Below are 18,534 nucleotides of genomic sequence, written 5' to 3' on the forward strand. Positions count from 1 at the left end.
TCCATCTGTGCACATCTGCGTTGAAAGAAAAGAATGAAAGATAAAAGAGGGGACAGACAGTCAGAGAGGCATACTAATTCTTCCTTTTTGGAAACCTCATATTCAGATTCAGTGGGAATTATGCTCCAATAAAATTCATAGGTCTGGAAGGAGTGGGAGGTTTGTAGAGAGTCAGGGGGGGAGAAGAGGGAGGAGGGGTTCCACTCTTCCCCCTTCTATTGTGCTGACGTGGCTCTCGCTTACTGTTCTGCAGTGACCAGCACAGCAACACTCAATTTTTCTGTCTTTTCTCTCTCTCTCTCTCATCTTCTTTTTTCTATCTTTGTCGTATGCCCTCTCTCCCTCTCTTACAGTGCTGCTTTTTCTTTTAGTCTGTTTTATCTTTTCTTTCTCTCACTCTGAAGTCACTGTTTCTCAGAGAGATGTATTAGCTAGCCAACGTTCCTTCCCGTTGCATGCTGGGTAAGACTGACATATTTATTTATGCACGTTATCAAACAGTGCAGAACTCTAAGATTGTGTGACCTAGACTGGAATATGTTCTCCAGACAATCCCAAGAATTGTAAATGATTGAGGGAAAGAGTTGGAGAAAGAGAGTGTGTGTGTGTGTGTGTGTGTGTGTGTGTGTGTGTGTGTGTGTGTGTGTGTGTGTGTGTGTGTGTGTGTGTGTGTGTGTGTGTGTGTGTGTGTGTGTGTGTGTGTGTGTGTGTGTGTGTGTGAGAGAGAGAGAGAGAGAGAGAAGTTTGAGCTTTAAATAACCTTTATTGGGTCTGGGAACCCACAACACAATAAACACTCAAACAACACCATGGTTACACATCAGTTAAAAACATGACACCAAATCTTCCTCCACAGTAACTAAACACAACAACCTCTGAATACCACATATGCTCATAAACAGATCAATGTTGTTAACCAGTTTGTAATAAGCAAACTCAACCCTCAGTCTCGTTCCAACATCCCCTCCAGCATGCCCACCATATCCAGAGACCCCTGTCCCCGAATACTGTTCTTTCATATCTTTCAGATTGCTAATTTAGCTGCCCCTGACACAAAGTTAAGTAGGAGAACTACACCCCTTCGACCAAACCTGCACGTCGGCCCAAATATAAACTGTTGGGAAGAGATATGGCTCCATGTATTATCCTCCATTGGAGGTCAGCTGTCCTCTTTTCAAGAGGCAGTTTATATAAAGACCAACAGCCTTTTGGGGGAGGCACCTGGACCAAACACAACCGCCCACCTCGTCGATTTTATCCATTCCAGGGTAGAAGCACGGGACACTTTTACACATATTATGTACATGGCCTTCTTCCCCACCGCCTTGAACTCCCCCAGCTCCGGGGTATCGAAGGAAGCAGCATCCCCACGTCCTCCTCGAATGGTGGTCCACGCGATCAAAAGCCTTCTCCTGATCCAAAGAAAGTAAACCCGTATTCACATCAGACAGTTTAGAAATGTCTAAAACATCTCTTATTAGAAACAAGTTATCAACAACAGAATGGCCAGGTACACAGTGAGACTGGTCCTTGTGGACCAACAGCCCCAGATACTCTTTCAACCTGTTTGAGAGACATTTAGATACAATTTTATTTTCTGCACACAGCAATGCAACACAGCAAGCCAAATCCCCCTTTTTTGGCAACAATGAAAGCACAGCACATTGACAGGATACAGGAAGAGAACCCTCATGAAAAGATTCACACACCACTTCATAAAATCCTTCCCTATAGACCCCCAAAAGTGCTTCTAGAACTCAGATGGTAAACCATCGATGCCAGGGGCTCGGCCTGATGAGAGCTGCATAACTGCTGTGGACAGTTCCTGCAGAGTAATGTCAGAGTCCAAAGCAACTCTCTGCTCAGGGCCCAATTGAGGAAGTTCATGTAACAGGATCACAATCCTCCACCTTATAGAGGGCAGAGTAGAAATCCACGGCATGTTGGCGCATCTCACTGTCATCCGTGGTCATCTTCCCACCAGGGAGACGAAGGCGGGGCTAGTCTGTTGCGTTGCAATGTCGACTGCCCAAGTGTTTTTATAAAGTAGCAAGGATAGGATAGGCACCCTTCACTCTTTCATGTAAAAACAATCTCAGTTCATGTCTCTTGTCCTGTAAGTTCATAACTAGACCGGGGTCATTCTGAGTGAGCAACTTCAACTCAATAGATTTGATGTCCTGTTCAAGGGCCCTGATAGTCTCTTTAACTTCAATACGAGACAGAGCAGTATACTGTTGACAAAACAATGATATTTGGGCCTTCCCAACCTCCCACCATTGTCTTGTAACCCTCCATTTTTCCCAAAACAACAAAATCCTTTGACAAAACATGACATCATGTAACAATTTAACATTACAATACCAATAAGGTGATGACCTTTGTGGACAGGACACGTGAATATCAACAGACACATTGTGGTGATCAGAAAAACCCACAGGAGTGACACCTTCCTACCCTACTACAGTAGTGCTCAGATACAGACAACCTGTCTAACCTTGCTGCACTGAGACCACCTTCAATAACTTTTAACCATGTGTACTGCCTAAGTTTTGCATTCCTTACTCTCCACATATCAGAAAGCTCAAACTCAGTTAATAGATCAGACAGGCAAGTAGCTGACCACAGGTGAGGTTCTTCAGAAATGCTATCAACAGTAAAATCCACAGTACAGTTCCAGTCCCCCCCTAAAATCACACACACCTCTTGGTCATACAGTCTTAAGGATTCCTTTATTTGATTAAATACAGCAATATGCTCTGTACCCTCATTAGGAGCATAAACATACAACAAATAAAAACATAGCATCCGCCTTGACCAATAAAACCAGACCCTTGACCATTTCTGTTGTAGATACCACAGTCTAAGTCTGAGGAAAACAAAATTGCCACCCCAGCACTGAAATGAGTACCATGACTGAGTACATGCTGCCCCTCCCTCCACATACCCCAGTCAACCTCATTTTCCTCATCACTGTGTCTCCTGTAGGAAAACTACATTAAGCCTTTTCTGTTTTATTACTTCTAATACCCAAACCCTCTTATTCCTGTCCCTTCCCCCATTAATATTGAGAGAACCTATCCTTAGTACCTCCATGTAGAAAAGAGAAGGAAAAGCAGAAACCACAGAGAAACCAGGCAAAATAATAGAACACCCTATGAGGCAAAATCATCATCATTGTTTTCATTTTCTCTTAACCTGACCATGTTTCCCACCACCTTTTGCTGCCGTAACAGGAGTAACACATTTCCTGAAGCAAAAACACTTCTTCTCACTCAACTGGTCGAACCCCACCATCTTCTGTAACATCACAGCTGGTCTAACCCCACCATCTTCTGTAACATCACAGCTGACCTCCCAAACTTATCAACATAAAAATAAATCTGCCAATTTGACAGATTTCCCAAATGTCTGATCCAGGAACCCATTTACCTCTAGATTGTAAATTAAATCGTCACCAGCTGCTATCATATCAAGAGAGATATCATTCTCCTGATCCTCCTCAACTGAGGCCACAGACCCCTGACTCCCCTAAGCCACATCCCTCTCAACACTCCCCACTTGCACCCCATCAATTGTACTGGGCATCTCCTCCACTACCTGGGAGACTAGCCCCGCCTGAACCCTGTCCTGTACCCCATTACTCATAGTTGGCATCTGCTCCACTACCTGGGAGACTAGCCCCGCCTGAACCCTGTCCTGTACCCCAGTACTCATAGTGGGCATCTCCTCCACTACCTGGGAGACTAGCCCCGCCTGAACCCTGTCCTGTACCCCAGTACTCATAGTGGGCATCTCCTCCACTACCTGGGAGACTAGCCCCGCCTGAACCCTGTCCTGTACCCCATTACTCATAGTGGGCATCTCCTCCACTACCTGGGAGACTAACCCCGCCTGAACCCTGTCCTGTACCCCAGTACTCATAGTGGGCATCTCCTCCACTACCTGGGAGACTAACCCCGCCTGAACCCTGTCCTGTACCCCAGTACTCATAGTGGGCATCTCCTCCACTACCTGGGAGACTAGCCCCGCCTGAACCCTGTCCTGTACCCCAGTACTCATAGTGGGCATCTCCTCCACTACCTGGGAGACTAGCCCCGCCTGAACCCTGTCCTGTACCCCATTACTCATAGTGGGCATCTCCTCCACTACCTGGGAGACTAGCCCCGCCTGAACCCTGTCCTGTACCCCAGTACTCATAGTGGGCATCTCCTCCACTACCTGGGAGACTAGCCCCGCCTGAACCCTGTCCTGTACCCCAGTACTCATAGTGGGCATCTCCTCCACTACCTGGGAGACTAACCCCGCCTGAACCCTGTCCTGTACCCCAGTACTCATAGTGGGCATCTCCTCCACTACCTGGGAGACTAGCCCCGCCTGAACCCTGTCCTGTACCCCATTACTCATAGTGGGCATCTCCTCCACTACCTGGGAGACTAGCCCCGCCTGAACCCTGTCCTGTACCCCATTACTCATAGTGGGCATCTCCTCCACTACCTGGGAGACTAACCCCGCCTGAACCCTGTCCTGTACCCCATTACTCATAGTGGGCATCTCCTCCACTACCTGGGAGACTAACCGCGCCTGAACCCTGTCCTGTACCCCATTACTCATAGTGGGCATCTCCCCCACTACCTGGGAGACTAGCCCCGCCTGAACCCTGTCCTGTACCCCATTACTCATAGTGGGCATCTCCTCCACTACCTGGGAGACTAGCCCCGCCTGAACCCTGTCCTGTACCCCAGTACTCATAGTGGGCATCTCCTCCACTACCTGGGAGACTAGCTCCACATGAACCTTCTGCTGTACCCCGTCACTCGTGCTGGACATCTCCCCACCGGAGGAAATGACTCCCCAGATCCGTCCGTACCTCCTACAACAATATTTTTCTGCTGCATAACAGACGCTATGTTCCCCTCTGGTACAAGTTGCAACTTCGTTCCCTCAACACGGACAACTTGTTCCTCAGCAACAGGTGACTGTTCTACCACTGTCGGCCCACCTCTTCCTACATCAGTGGGCCCAGGCATTACAAGGACCACCTGCGTCCCTCCCTCCACCTTCTCCCTTTTCGGGCAAGAATGTCACTTATGGGAAACATCCCCACACTCAAAACACTATTGACTACCAGTACTAGCATAAGCCATATACAGTCTGCTGTCATACTTGACTTTAAACGATAACTCCAAAGTCTGCTCCGGTGAGCCCAAAAACATAAACACCTGTCGACATAACCTATTTCAGAGCCGGGTGTTTGCAACCCAACGGGACAATCTTAATTGAACTTGCAAACTTTCCAAACCGCAATAACCCGCGTTCCAATAGCTCATTGGGAATAAACGGCAGTACATTTCTCCTTGTTGACGGAAAAAAAGTGCCGTAACTTGAATAAACATACCTAAGAAGTACACCATGCTCAACCATATGATCAACAAGACTCTCTTCTTTAAGAAGTACACCATGCTCAACCATATGATCAACAGGACTCTCTTCTTTAAGAAGTACGCCATGCTCAACCATACGATCAACAAGACTCTCTTCTTTAAAAAGTACACCATGCTCAACCATACGATAAACAAGACACTCTTCTTTAAGAAGTACACCATGCTCAACCATACGATCAACAAGACACTCTTCTTTAAGAAGTACGCCATGCCAACCATACGATCAACAAGACTCTCTTCTTTAAGAAGTACACCATGCTCAACCATACGATCAACAAGACTCTCTTCTTTAAGAAGTACACCATGCTCAACCATACGATCAACAAGACACTCTTCTTTAAGAAGTACACCATGCTCAACCATACGATCAACAAGACACTCGTCTTTAAGAAGTACACCATGCTCAACCACACTCGCACTCACATACAATTCCCAGCATGCACCAAACACTCCCAGCATCCAGAGAGAGAGAGAGGGAGGGATTGGATTCTGCAGTAGAGGGAAGAGAGAAAATCCCCAAATCCCATTCTTGGGAGTTAAGTTGACAGCCAAGTGTGTCAAGAATGTCTCCTTGATCACAACAGTTCTCCGGGTGGCTCTAGAGTTCTTAGGGAATGAGGCTAGGTAGCCTGGAGGAGGCCTGGAGGAGGACTGGAGGAGTACTGGAGGAGTACTGGAGGAGGCCTGGAGGAGGCCTGGAGGAGGCCTGGAGGAGGACAGGAGGAGGCCTGGAGGAGGACAGGAGGAGGCCTGGAGGAGGCCTGGAGGAGGCCTGGAGGAGGACTGAAGGAGGACTGGAGGAGGACTGAAGGAGGCCTGGAGGAGGCCTGGAGGAGGCCTGGAGGAGGCCTGGAGGAGTCCTGGAGGAGGCCTGGAGGAGTCCTGGAGGATGACTGGAGAAGGCCTGGAGGAGGACTGGAGGAGGACTGAAGGAGGCCTGGAGGAGGCCTGAAAAGCAGATGTTTGATCCACATTAAGGCTTTTCTTAAAAGCTTAATGCAAATCTGAGTTCAGTCACAAGTCTACAGGACATGTCCTCTCATGAACTCCAAAGTCCTATTTATTTTGAACTTAATGAAATGGCTGAAAGCTCAAACTAGGGTTTCTCTTCTGTTTATGATAAACGTACAGACTTATGAAATAGTCTGAAGCAGTGCTCTAGAAAGGACCAAAACTCTTCTAGAACAAACTAAACAAAATCAGAATAATTCTAGATCTTTTGAAAAAGACATTGCAGGACTTTAAGATTTAAGAAAAGTTATTGAGCCCTGTGGTCAAGAGTAGTTTAATAGACGTCTGTGCTGTGGTCAGTAGTTGACTCCAGTTGTCCACCTCAACATGGAGAGAGACTAATGCATGCAGAGCAGAATTAGGTAGCCGCTTATTATCAAAATCTAGAAAAGAGACGTTAAATTCTACAACCACCTAAAAGGAAGCGATTCCCAAACCTTCCATAACAAAGCCATCACCTACAGAGAGATGAACCTGGAGAAGAGTCCCCTAAGCAAGCTGGTCCTGGGGCTCTGTTCACAAACGACACCCCACAGAGACCCAGGACAGCAACACAATTAGACCCAACCAAATCATGAGAAAACCAAAATATAATTACTTGACACATTGGAAAGAATTAACAAAAAAACAGAGCAAACTTTAATGCTATTTGGCCCTAAACAGAGAGGACACAGTGGCAGAATATCTGACCACTGTGACTGACCCAAACTTAAGGAAAGCTTTGACTATGCACAGACTCAGTGAGCATAGCCTTGATATTGAGACAGGCTATGTGCACACTGCCCACAAAATGAGGTGGAAACTGAGCTGCACTTCCTAACCTCCTGCCCAATGTATGACCATATTGGAGACACATATTTCCCTCAGATTACAAAGATCCACAAAGAATTCAAAAACAAACCTGATTTTGATAAACTCCCAAATCTACTGGGTGAAATACCACAGTGTGCAATCACAGCAGACAGATGTGTGACCTGTTGCCACAAGAAAAGGTGAAGAACAAACAACATTGTAAATACAACCCATATTTATGCTTATTTATTTTCCCTTCTGTACTTTAACCATTTGTACATCATTACAACACTGTATATAGACATAATATGACATTTGTAATGTCTTTATTCTTTTGAAACTTCTGTGAGTTTAATGTTTACGGTTAATTTGTATTGTTTATTTCACTTTTGTATATTATCTACCTCACTTGCTTTGGCAGTGTTAACATATGTTTCCCATGCCAATAAAGACCTTGAATTGAATTGAGTACAGCTAATATCTTCCAGAAGGCAGAAAGAGCGAGATCATTTGGTCCAGTTCTTTCTCTCTATTACCCTCTCTACTACTACTAAACTTTGGCTCTTAGCCTGATTTGTTAAGACTGTAACATCCTGCTACATCCCCAACCCCCCTCCCCCTCCCCCCACCAACACATTTTTGATTAGGAACATTACGAGCATGTTCTGTCAAACCCACAGACGTGGAAGAAGTGATTCATTAGAGGATGGGGGTCTGAAACAGAGAGTCTGTACTGTGGTGGTTTCCCATCTTCTCTTCAGGGATTATAAATAGACCAACAGACCAACGGGACAGTTGGCTTCTCTCAACATGTCCTTACCTCTGACTCTAATGTTCAGACTCCTACGTCAGAATAGTCTGGAATGTTCTTTGTGAAAGAACTCTGTCCCTCTTTTACAGTTTCCCGAAGAGATGAGCAGTTGGAAGTCAGAAGTCACAAAATACACACACATTTACATATGCACATACTCATCGTTTCAGAGATGTTACACAGGGTTTCCATGGTCTATAGTAGGTTTCTCTCTCTCACACACTCAGTGGGGTTAGTAGGGTGAACAATTGACAACATCAGTGGACTACACAGCGACTTGTATCTCGCAGTGGGGTGTCTTGGGATCCATGCCTCTGGCAGGACTGTAGTAGCTGGGTGGTCTCCTCTCCTCCTCCTTCTCTCTCCCCTCTCCCTTCTCTCCCTCTCTTCTTCCTCCTCCCTTCTTCCAAATTGGTTTGGAGGAGAAAACAGGAGTGGTAGCCAAAGAGCTCGAAGAGAGAAGTCAACAGTTAAATGACAAGCTGAGGAAAGCCATGTCACAATTGTGCTCCTCCCAGATCAGTCTTTCTGACAGAGCACATGTTCTAGCTTTCCCTTTGCTTTTTAGAGGTGACATGCTGTTCATTACTATCTTATCTTTCATTGGGCACCACTCTCTCTCTACACACACACACACACACACATACAGAGAGCAGATGTGGATGGGGAGTTAGACACAGAGGTATGCCAGCACAGCGAAACCGGAGACACAGTGGCAAACCAAATCACTCTCCCCGTCTTCTCCCCTCTTTAACCAATAAATACCGAACACAGCTATTAGCTACAGCATATATCCAACTCATCTGTTCTGGTAAAGCACAATTATAACCAGTTGTACGTACCAATTATCCTAAGAGGCTGAATAACTCAGTTCTACTTACTCATAAAGTTGTACTGTTTTTTAAACATTTACTAATAGTGTTATTAATTTATTACAAGTCACACTCATTGGTTGCTAGAACAGGATGTAATTTATCTACAGTGTCTGATTGGCTGTTGGGGGCATCTGGGAGCTATATGATTGGCTGTTAGGGGAGTCTGGCATTCCCACACTTTTCCAGACTTTTCTTGAAAGATGCTGTAGGGAGGTGGCGCTGCCAGGGTAAACCAACCATTACAACCATCACCCTCTCTCTCTCTCTCAGACACGTTCACATACACACACGGAAGTTGCAGCGATGAGACAAGAATGTAACTACGAATTAGGGAGAAAATTTAGAATAAATAAATAAATAAAATACACCAGAGCTGAGATCCAACTCCCTCTCGACTAAGCTAACGGGAACCACTCACAGTGCACTGCAGCCATAGTTGTGTTACAGTGCCCTTTCAGGAGTGTTTCAAATCTACAATTGAAAGACTTTTGTGTTTTTTCGTTAATAAATAATAATTCAACCCAGACTCTCTGTCTCCCCATCCTCTCTCTTTCTCACCTTTTTGTCACCACAAAACTGTTCAGTCACTCTACATTCCATCGTTCTGCTCATGAGCAAGCAATCCGATGTTGCCACTCCCTGCTCTGCTGAGATGAGCTGAGCTTAGCTGGTCTGCTCCAAAGGGTTGTCTGAGGACTCTGGAGCTGAGCTGAGCTGAGGGGTAGAGAGGAATGCACCAGTGGCAAGTTGGCAACTCTTACTGTAGCCTGCTCTCACCGCTCTTCTTCTTACCATGCTCTGTTCTGCTCTGCTCTGTTCTGTTCTGCTCTGCTCTGTTCTGCTCTGCTCTGCTCTCAAAGCATCTGCCACTCAAACTCAAGCAGCTGCTGCCTCTCTCCCTCTCTTTCTCTCTCTGAGCCAAAGAGAATTCCTCTGGAACACACTGCCAAGACGTGTGGACACTGCATGAAGTGATTATAGACCTGTCTTTCTGTCTTTACTGAGTGAGAGAGAGAAACAGTTAGAGATAGAGATTGACAGACAATGAGGGGAGAGTGAAAGTGGAGAAAATAGAAAATGGCTGATGATGAGAAATCCATATTTTTCCATCAGTGACTAGAGCGCTTTCCCCCTCCTCTCTTTCCTTTCCTCCCTCCTTCCTCTCCTCCCTTCCTCTCTCAAGTGTCTGTCTGCTCCTAACCTCAGGCTCCAGAACCTTCCCACTGCTCTCCCGTCAAGGCATCTTTCACCTCCAAGCCCTCTGTTTGGCTGTCTGTCTCATAGACGCTCTAATGCTGTGTTTCCACGGTGACCACAGCCTGTGGTCAGCCTAGTGGGGGGGGGGGGGGTCAAACACATAGATCCAAATGTTCAGGAAAGATCTTGCCTTCCCAGACGAGGAGTCATTCGTCTGGAGTTCCTCTAACTGCACTGCCCAATTTACAGTAGGCCCCACATCAAATTATTTTTCCACCGGCACAGGTTTCATAAATTCACAAATAGCGATTAAATATTCACTTACTTTTGAAAATCTTCCTCTGATTTGTCATCCAAAGGGTCCCAGCTACAACATCTAGTGTCGTTTTGTTAGATAAAATCCTTCTTTATATCCCAAAAAGTCTGTTTAGTTGGAGCCATCTATTTGAGTAATCCACTCGTTCAACATGCAGAGAAAGGAATCCAAAAAGCTACCGCTAAACTTTGTTAAAACAAGTCAAAAAACTTTTCTAGTTAATCCTCAGATACCCTAAAATTAATCGCTATTTGTAATTAAACAATAATATTTCATACGGAAAGAAATATGTTCAAAAGGAAAATTATATTAGCAGGTGCGTGTCCTCTTCGTCGCGCGGTCATACACAAATTTCCAAGTCTGTGTCCCTGTATCAAAACTCACTATTCTTCCTCGTTTTGGAAGAAACAAGCCTGAAACCTTGAACAAAGACTACTGACACCCAGTGGAAGCCATAGGAATTGTATACTGGGAGCTAGATGACATTTTTCCCTATATTTTCCGTTTGAAGAGCATGGGCTCTCAAAAAAACCTCTTCTTGTTGTTTTTTCTTTGGATTTTCTCCTACCATATCTGTTGTGTTAAAGTCTCCTACATTATTTTAACATTCCTACAAACTTCAGAGTGTTTTATTCCCAATGGTACCAATTATATGCATATCCTGGCTTCTGGGCCTGAGTAACAGGCATTTTACTTTGTGCACGTCATTCAGACAGAAATGGAGAAAAATAGATCCTAGCCTGAAGAAGTTTTAAATTGTGAAGTTAGAAAATAAATAGAGAGATGTTTCCGAACTAAAGTATAGGACTGCTTTACTTCTCATGTGAGACATTTACTTACCCTTTGTGTCTAAGTGTAAATGAGCAAATACTGTCACAAATATAGATGTAGGATCTTAATTTGATCACTCTTTTGTTGCTGAGAATTTTCAAGCAAAGCAGGAAATGCGAACTTGTTTCTAAAGTTTGTAATTTCCACTTAGAAATTTCAGACTTGATTTGCCCGAATAACATTTGTATCAAAACCCTACAAAAATGTCCATTAATTATAATCTACATAATAATTCCCATTTCTGTTACTGCGGGATTATTTTCCTGCTTCAGCAAACTGGCTCAAATTAAGATCCTACATCTGTTGCTTCACAATATGCCAATTTATTAGTGCAGCATAGCTTTAGCTTCACACTCTCAGATTCTTTCTTTGTAGTTAAAAAACACTTTGCAAAGACAACTAATACGCTAAGACATAATTCAGTCATGATGGTTTCCATAAACTCAGCAGGTTTCTACCTCTTTCCTCTACACTTAAAACAAATGCATCTGTCTAGTCCTGGGACTTATGAATGAGTCTAACCTGCACATGTATGTGAGTACCCCATTGTCTTCTGGGAAAAGCAAGGCTCGCCCCCTTGTTGGGGGGCTGAGAATGTCCCAGAAGGCCTTGCTCTAAGGGCATATGTCTCACAGATGTAGCTGGTGCTCACAAAATGGAGGGAGAGTTTAGACTAGGCATGCAGATGGAGGGATGGAGGGAGAGTTTAGACTAGGCATGCAGATGGAGGATGGAGGGAGAGTTTAGACTAGGCATGCAGATGGAGGGATGGAGGGAGGGAAGAAGGGAGGTGGGCGCTCCTGAAGAGGGAGAGAGTGGGTTGAAACTTTCCCTTCACCTCTGTTCCTTTCACACCTTTTTCCTGTTTTTGTTTGTCCCGTGTTTTGTTGTTCTATAAATACTCCTTTATTCTGGCTTTCATTCTCTTTCTCAGCATCTCTTCTCATATCCCCTTTATTTTCAAACGTATGTCTCTATCCTTCTTTTTTCCTTCTTTCTCTCCCTCCCCTGTCCCCCTCTCTCTCTGGTGGATGGATCAGGTCAGAGAGAGGAGGAGAGGAAAGGAGGAGAGGGGAAGAGGGGTTTGGGAAAATGAGAAAGTGTTTTCGACGGCCGCCCAGGGACCACATGCTATTCTCATTACTCTGTTCTCCTTCCTGTCTTACTCTCTCTTTCCCTCCCTCCCTCCCTCTCTCTCTCTCTCTCTCTCTCTCTCTTCTCTCTCTCTTCTCTCTCTCTCTCTCTCTCTCTCTCTCTCTCTCTCTCTCTCTCTCTCTCTCTCACTCTCTCTTCCTCCCTCTCTCCCCCCTCCCTCTCTCTCTCTCTCTCTCTTCTCTCTCTCTCTCTCTCTCTCACTCTCCCTCTCCCTCTCTCTCTCTCTCTCTCCCTCCCCTCTCTCTCTTCCCCTTCCCTCTCTCTCCCTCCATCTCTCTCTTCCATTACTTTTCTCTCCAACCTCCCAGCTCTGTTTTCTGTTCTGTATTTTGGGCCAGTTTTGGCGGGTTGGAGAGAGCTATTGTTTACTTTAGATGTCCAAGACGTCATTTAGATGTCTCCCCTGTCCAAGCCGTTGTCATATCTTCTGTCCCATGTTCTTCATCCTTCTCCCTGTTTGTTTCCTCTGCCTGCTTCAGTATATAACAAGTATGACTGTGTCTCTAAAGGTTATCATAGTATAGTTTCAGTGCAGTACACTATTTATTTGACGAACTGCATTTTGGGATTTTCAGATTTTACTCTCGAAAACAATACTTTAAATAAAACCCATGTAAGGATGTGGTCCTCTGACTCTCCCTGTTCAGCACATTACATAACAGGTGTGTTATAACTCCTCTCTCTGTCCCCCCTCTCTATCTCTCGCGCTCCATTCCTCCATCCCACTCTTCTCCCTTCTCAGCTGATGTGTTTCCTGAGGACTTCTTCCATCCTGGCTACAGTGAAGCCTAAGAAGGGGCTCCCAGTCCTTCCTTCTGTCTGTGTATAACGAGCAGGGGTATCCAGCAGCTTGGGGTGGAGGTGGGACGCTCTCCCTGTCTTCCTGTATAGAGGACCACCACGGGTAAACCCAGCCCTGAGGACTACCCCCTCTTCAGGGTCCTCAATCTGGCCGATGGAAAGTAGGTTCACCTCATTCCACACACAGTATTAACTATGCCATTAGATAGTACACTGATATCATTACATAGTACGCTATATATATAGTACTTTATAGTCAAACTATCTCCTCTTCAGAGGACTCATACCGGCCAACGGAAAGTATGTTGACCTTGTCTGATACCATACCATACAATAAAACCCTAGTCATCCTGCAGTATACCTTATCACTCTGCCTAGTGCGTACACAGCTTGTAATCTATGATATACAATGGAACACATATACTGCATTATATCACACTAGTCGCTCTTCAGAGGCCTCAACAGTGACATCTGTATACTGTACCATATCAGACAATCTGCTGTAAGTTTTAGCTGCTTGCTTCTCTGTAATCAGAGCGCAGGTGTGGGTTGGTGTAGCTTTGATGCGTCTGGTGGACACACTACTGTGGGGTTAGTTTGTGCAGGTGACGCGGTCACCCATGTTCCTTATCTCAATTATCTGCTGTCTGTCCATCTAACAGATAGCTTGTTATCTAGGGCTAGGCCGTCAACCAAGGTAGTTGTATTATATATAAAGACCTGCTCGGATTGACAGTAGCTGAGCTTTGTGCGCTACAGTGTGCCCTCTGATGTGTAGACATTGAACTCATGGATACATCCCTATCCTGAACAAAACATCCCTATCCTGAACAAAACATCCCTATCCTGAACAAAACATTCCTATCCTGAACAAAACATCCCTGTCCTGAACAAAACATCGCCTATCCTGAACAAAGCATCCCTATCCTCCCCTTCCTTTGGCCATCTTTCCTTCCAGTTTTCTGCTACCAATGACTGGAACTAATTGCAAAATTCACTGAAGCTGGAGACTCATATCTCCCTCACTAACTTTAAGCATCAGCTGTCAGAACAGCTTACCAATCACTATACCTGTACACAGCCAATCTGTAAATAGCACACCCAACTACCTCATCCCCATATTATTACTTACCCTCTTGCTCTTTTGCACCCCAGTATCTCTACTTGCACATCTATCACTCCAGTGTTAATGCTGAATTGTAATTGTTTCTCCTCTTGGCCTATGCCTACCTCCCTACTCTTCTACATTTGCACACACTGTACATAGACTTTTCTATTGTGTTATTTGACTGTACGTTTGTTCATGTGTAACTCTGTGTTGTTTGTTTTCGTCGCACTGCTTTGCTTTATCTTGGCCAGGTCGCAGTTGTAAATGAGAACTTGTTCTCAACTGGCCTACCTGGTTAAATAAAGGTGAAATAAAAAAATAAAAATATCCTAGACAAAACATCCCTGTACTCTAGCCTGGTTGTAATATCAGTGTTTCACTAGTCCCACAACTCGCAACTGTAGCATAGTGAAACGTGTGGGACTTTTTTATCCATCTCAAAGCTAGTATAACTGTAGTGAAACGTGTGTGTGTGTGTGTGTGTGTGAGAGAGAGAGAGCTAACCTTCTGTTCCTGTCCCCAGGTGGCATAGAGTGGCCATCAGTGTTCACAAACAGAGCATCACCATCATCCTGGACTGTAAAAAGAAGACCACGCAGAAACTGTCCAGGAGCCCACACCCCATCATCGACACCAAAGGAATTGTGGTCTTCGGAACTAGAATACTCGATGAAGAAGTCTTTGAGGTAGATGTGCTGGCTTATCTACATGGTCCTTCTCTTCGTCCTATTCATTGATGGTGATATTTATGATTTGTGTTCTAAAATCTAAAGTTGAGTGGAAATGAGCCATGCACAGATCGTCATCTCTGCCCGTTGAACTGCAAAGATGTTTTTGGTCTTGATTTTCAGGCTGGATTGTCTTGTTATTGTTGTGAAGACTTAGATCAGGTGTTTCATAAAGTGTTGCTGTGAACACCTATATGGAACTGCACAGCTAGCTGTGTATAGCTGTGTATGTAGTCTGAGCAACCCCCCCCCCCCCCCCCATCACCTCACATCTCTCTCTCGCCGTCCGAACTCACTGCCACGCCTTGTGTACACTAAGAGAGGCGTTGAACTCGGTCAGATAGTGGAAATTTTTTCAAATTGGCGAAACTAGTGTTCACTCTCCCCCTCCTTGCCATCCCCTCCATCCCTTGTTCTTTAAACTATGCTTTGTGGTTGTAGGTAGACTTGAGCTGATTTGGAGATCAGTGACAGACAGCCAAGCCCTGGGGGGTTATCACAGAGACCTGGAGACACCTGACAAAGCATCCTAATATCAAATACTGCTGCTTATGCCAGAGATGGAGAAAAGAGATAAAGGACGTGGTATATTCTTTTTGAACATTGGTTGCTAAGGGAGTGATCCAACTGTTCTTTGTACTTTTAAAGTAAGCCCTGTGAAGAGGATGAAAGAAAATTGCTCTCACTCGTCTGAACAGAACACACACACGAATACACCCCACAGTGGGTAGTGTTAGGGGCTGGACGATATGGCCTAAATATCATATCACTGTATTTTCCTAATATTTTATGGTATGACGGTATTTGTGTTCTTTAGGAGTAGTGTGTGACTCTAGGGTGAAAACATACATTCTAAGTGATTTCAATGGTCTCTCTCCCATTCTGATTGTTTATACTGTTCAGTTATAGACTTCAACCAAAAATAATTTTCTGCATTTTCATATTTCTGCATTTCCTGCAACTCATTTGATATAAGTTCCACACTGCCACGTAGGGCTGTACAAAATTGGCAAAAAAATCTAGACCTTGTTTTAAATCAAATGTTGCAATTGGGATTTGACATGCAGTTTAGATCAGAAACACTTGTGGGAACCGTTGGAATCATGGAAACATGCTAATTATCAAATTCTATAGTTAGAAGATAATAGTGGGCACTTGAGATGCAAAACATGTTTATGTTAATGAACGGTCAATTACTGTGGGACAACGCCGTCTTTTGGATGAAAAATAACCAGCTGACAAAATGCCATGACCGCATTGGATCCTCTTCATGTAGTCCCAAGATACTTCACTTATTTAATTGGTAACACCTTTTATCGAAATCATCTTTTTTCTGTATGCTTTTTGTCAACCTGGACTCTATGCTTTAAGTGCAATCTACACACATATTGTGAGGGTGTGTGTGTTTGTGTGTGTGTGTGCACGTCCTGGGCGCATGCATGTGGTGTTTCAAGATTCAAGTTTTTTGTGTGAGTGAATACAGTGTCTGAGTGAATACAGTGTCTGAGTGAATACAGTGTGTGAGTGAATACAGTGTCTGAGTGAATACATGTGTGAGTGAATCAGCGTGTGAGTGAATACAGTGTGTGAGTGAATACAGTGTGTGAGTGAATACAGTGTGTGATTGAATACAGTGTCTGAGTGAATACAGTGTCTGAGTGAATACAGTGTCTGAGTGTATACAGTGTGTGAGTGAATAGAGTGTGTGAGTGAATACAGTGTGTGAGTGAATACAGTGTCTGAGTGAATACAGTGTCTGAGTGAATATGAATACAGTGTGTGAGTGAATACAGTGTGTGAGTGAATACAGTGTCTCAGTGAATACAGTGTCTGAGTGAATACAGTGTCTGAGTGAATACAGTGTGTGAGTGAATACAGTGTGTGAGTGAATACAGTGTGGTGAGTGAATACAGTGTCTCAGTGAATACAGTGTCTGAGTGAATACAGTGTCTGAGTGAATACAGTGTCTGAGTGAATACAGTGTCTGAGTGAATACAGTGTGAGTGAATACAGTGTCTAAGTGTATACAGTGTGTGAGTGAATACAGTGTGTGAGTGAATACAGTGTGTGAGTGATTACAGCGTGTGAGTGGATAGAGTGTGTGAGTGTATACCGTGTGTGAGTGAATACAGTGTGTGAGTGCTAGAGTGTGTGAGTGTATACAGTGTGTGAGTGAATATAGTGTGTGAGTGAATACAGTGTGTGAGTGAATACAGTGTGTGAGGTGAATACAGTGTGTGAGTGAATACAGTGTGTGAGTCGAATAGTGTGTGAGTGAATACAGCGTGTGAGTGATAGAGTGTGTGAGTGTTAACAGTGTTTGAGTGAATACAGTGTGTGAGTGGCTAGAGTTGGTTGAGTGAATAGTGTCTGAAGTGATACATGTCTGAGTGAATACAGTGTGTGAGTGAATACAGTGTCTCAGTGAATACAGTGTCTCAGTGAATACAGTGTCTGAGTGAATACAGTGTGTGAGTGAATACAGTGTGTGAGTGAATACAGTGTGTGAGTGAATCAGTGTGTGAGTGAATACAGTGTTGTGAGTGAATACAAGCGTGTGAGTGAATACAGCGTGTGAGTGAATACGCGTGTGAGTGAATACAGCGTGTGAGTGAATACAGCGTGATGAATACAGTGTCTGAGTGAATACAGTGTGTGAGTGAATACAGTGTGTGAGTGAATACGTGTCTGAGTGATACAGTGGTCTGAGTGGAATACAGTGTCGGAGTGAATACAGTGTCTGAGTGAATACAGCGTGTGAGTGAATACAGTGTGAGTGAATACAGTTGGAGTGAATACAGTGTCTGAGTGAATACAGTGTCTGAGTGAATACAGCCGTCATTCCCCCCACTGTGATCCTAATAACCACCGGTCCATTTTTACAGATGACATCACAGCAGCAGTTCAGTTGATTGATCTTGTAAGGTTTTAATTTCTCAGCCTATAGCATCCTTCCTCAGTCACACAAATCACATCCAGCAACTCAAACAACCAAAACCCACAACAACAGGCTAGCGGTTACCGTGGGAACAGAACAGGCGGACATTTTGTGACAGATGTTACAACGTTCTGTCCTGCTGCTATGTGTCTGTCACTCAGTTGGGAGACTGGACAGGCTTCCAGCTGCACTCCCAGAAAAATGGAAAACACTGCCAATAGTTTCCAAATGATGTTCAGTGCTCTCCCTTTTCTCTCTCTTACTTCCTCTCTCTCCTCTTTCCTCTCTCCTCACTCCCTGTTCCCCTGATGGGGTTTGACTATATCAGAGATTACAGCTAAAAGGTGGTGAGTGGGGAAAACAAAGATAACATATTGATTTCAGTGGCTGGGTCATTTCATTCAATTGGATCAGAGTCCTGCAGATTTCCAGTTGATCCCTCAAGATCAACATCTTGTAAGTGTGCACGGAGAAAAAAGACTGAGAGGTGGGGAATTGGAGAGAGAGAGAGAGAGAGAGGGAGAGAG

At 44.5% G+C, this 18,534-nt stretch overlaps 1 protein-coding gene across 2 annotated transcripts in view; it reads left to right on the plus strand.

Annotated features, from left to right (window-relative positions):
- Positions 1-18,534, plus strand: part of LOC109867989 (collagen alpha-1(V) chain) — a 150,969-nt gene that overhangs the window by 29,897 nt on the left and 102,538 nt on the right. For both annotated transcript variants that reach the window (XM_031803114.1, XM_031803113.1), the window contains exons 3-4: positions 13,175-13,394; positions 14,865-15,027. The gene's annotated coding sequence lies outside the window, so the exon portion shown is untranslated. The remainder of the gene's footprint in view (positions 1-13,174; positions 13,395-14,864; positions 15,028-18,534) is intronic.

Source organism: Oncorhynchus kisutch, linkage group LG23 (assembly GCF_002021735.2).
Source record: "Oncorhynchus kisutch isolate 150728-3 linkage group LG23, Okis_V2, whole genome shotgun sequence".
Classification (NCBI taxonomy): Eukaryota; Metazoa; Chordata; class Actinopteri; order Salmoniformes; family Salmonidae; genus Oncorhynchus; species Oncorhynchus kisutch.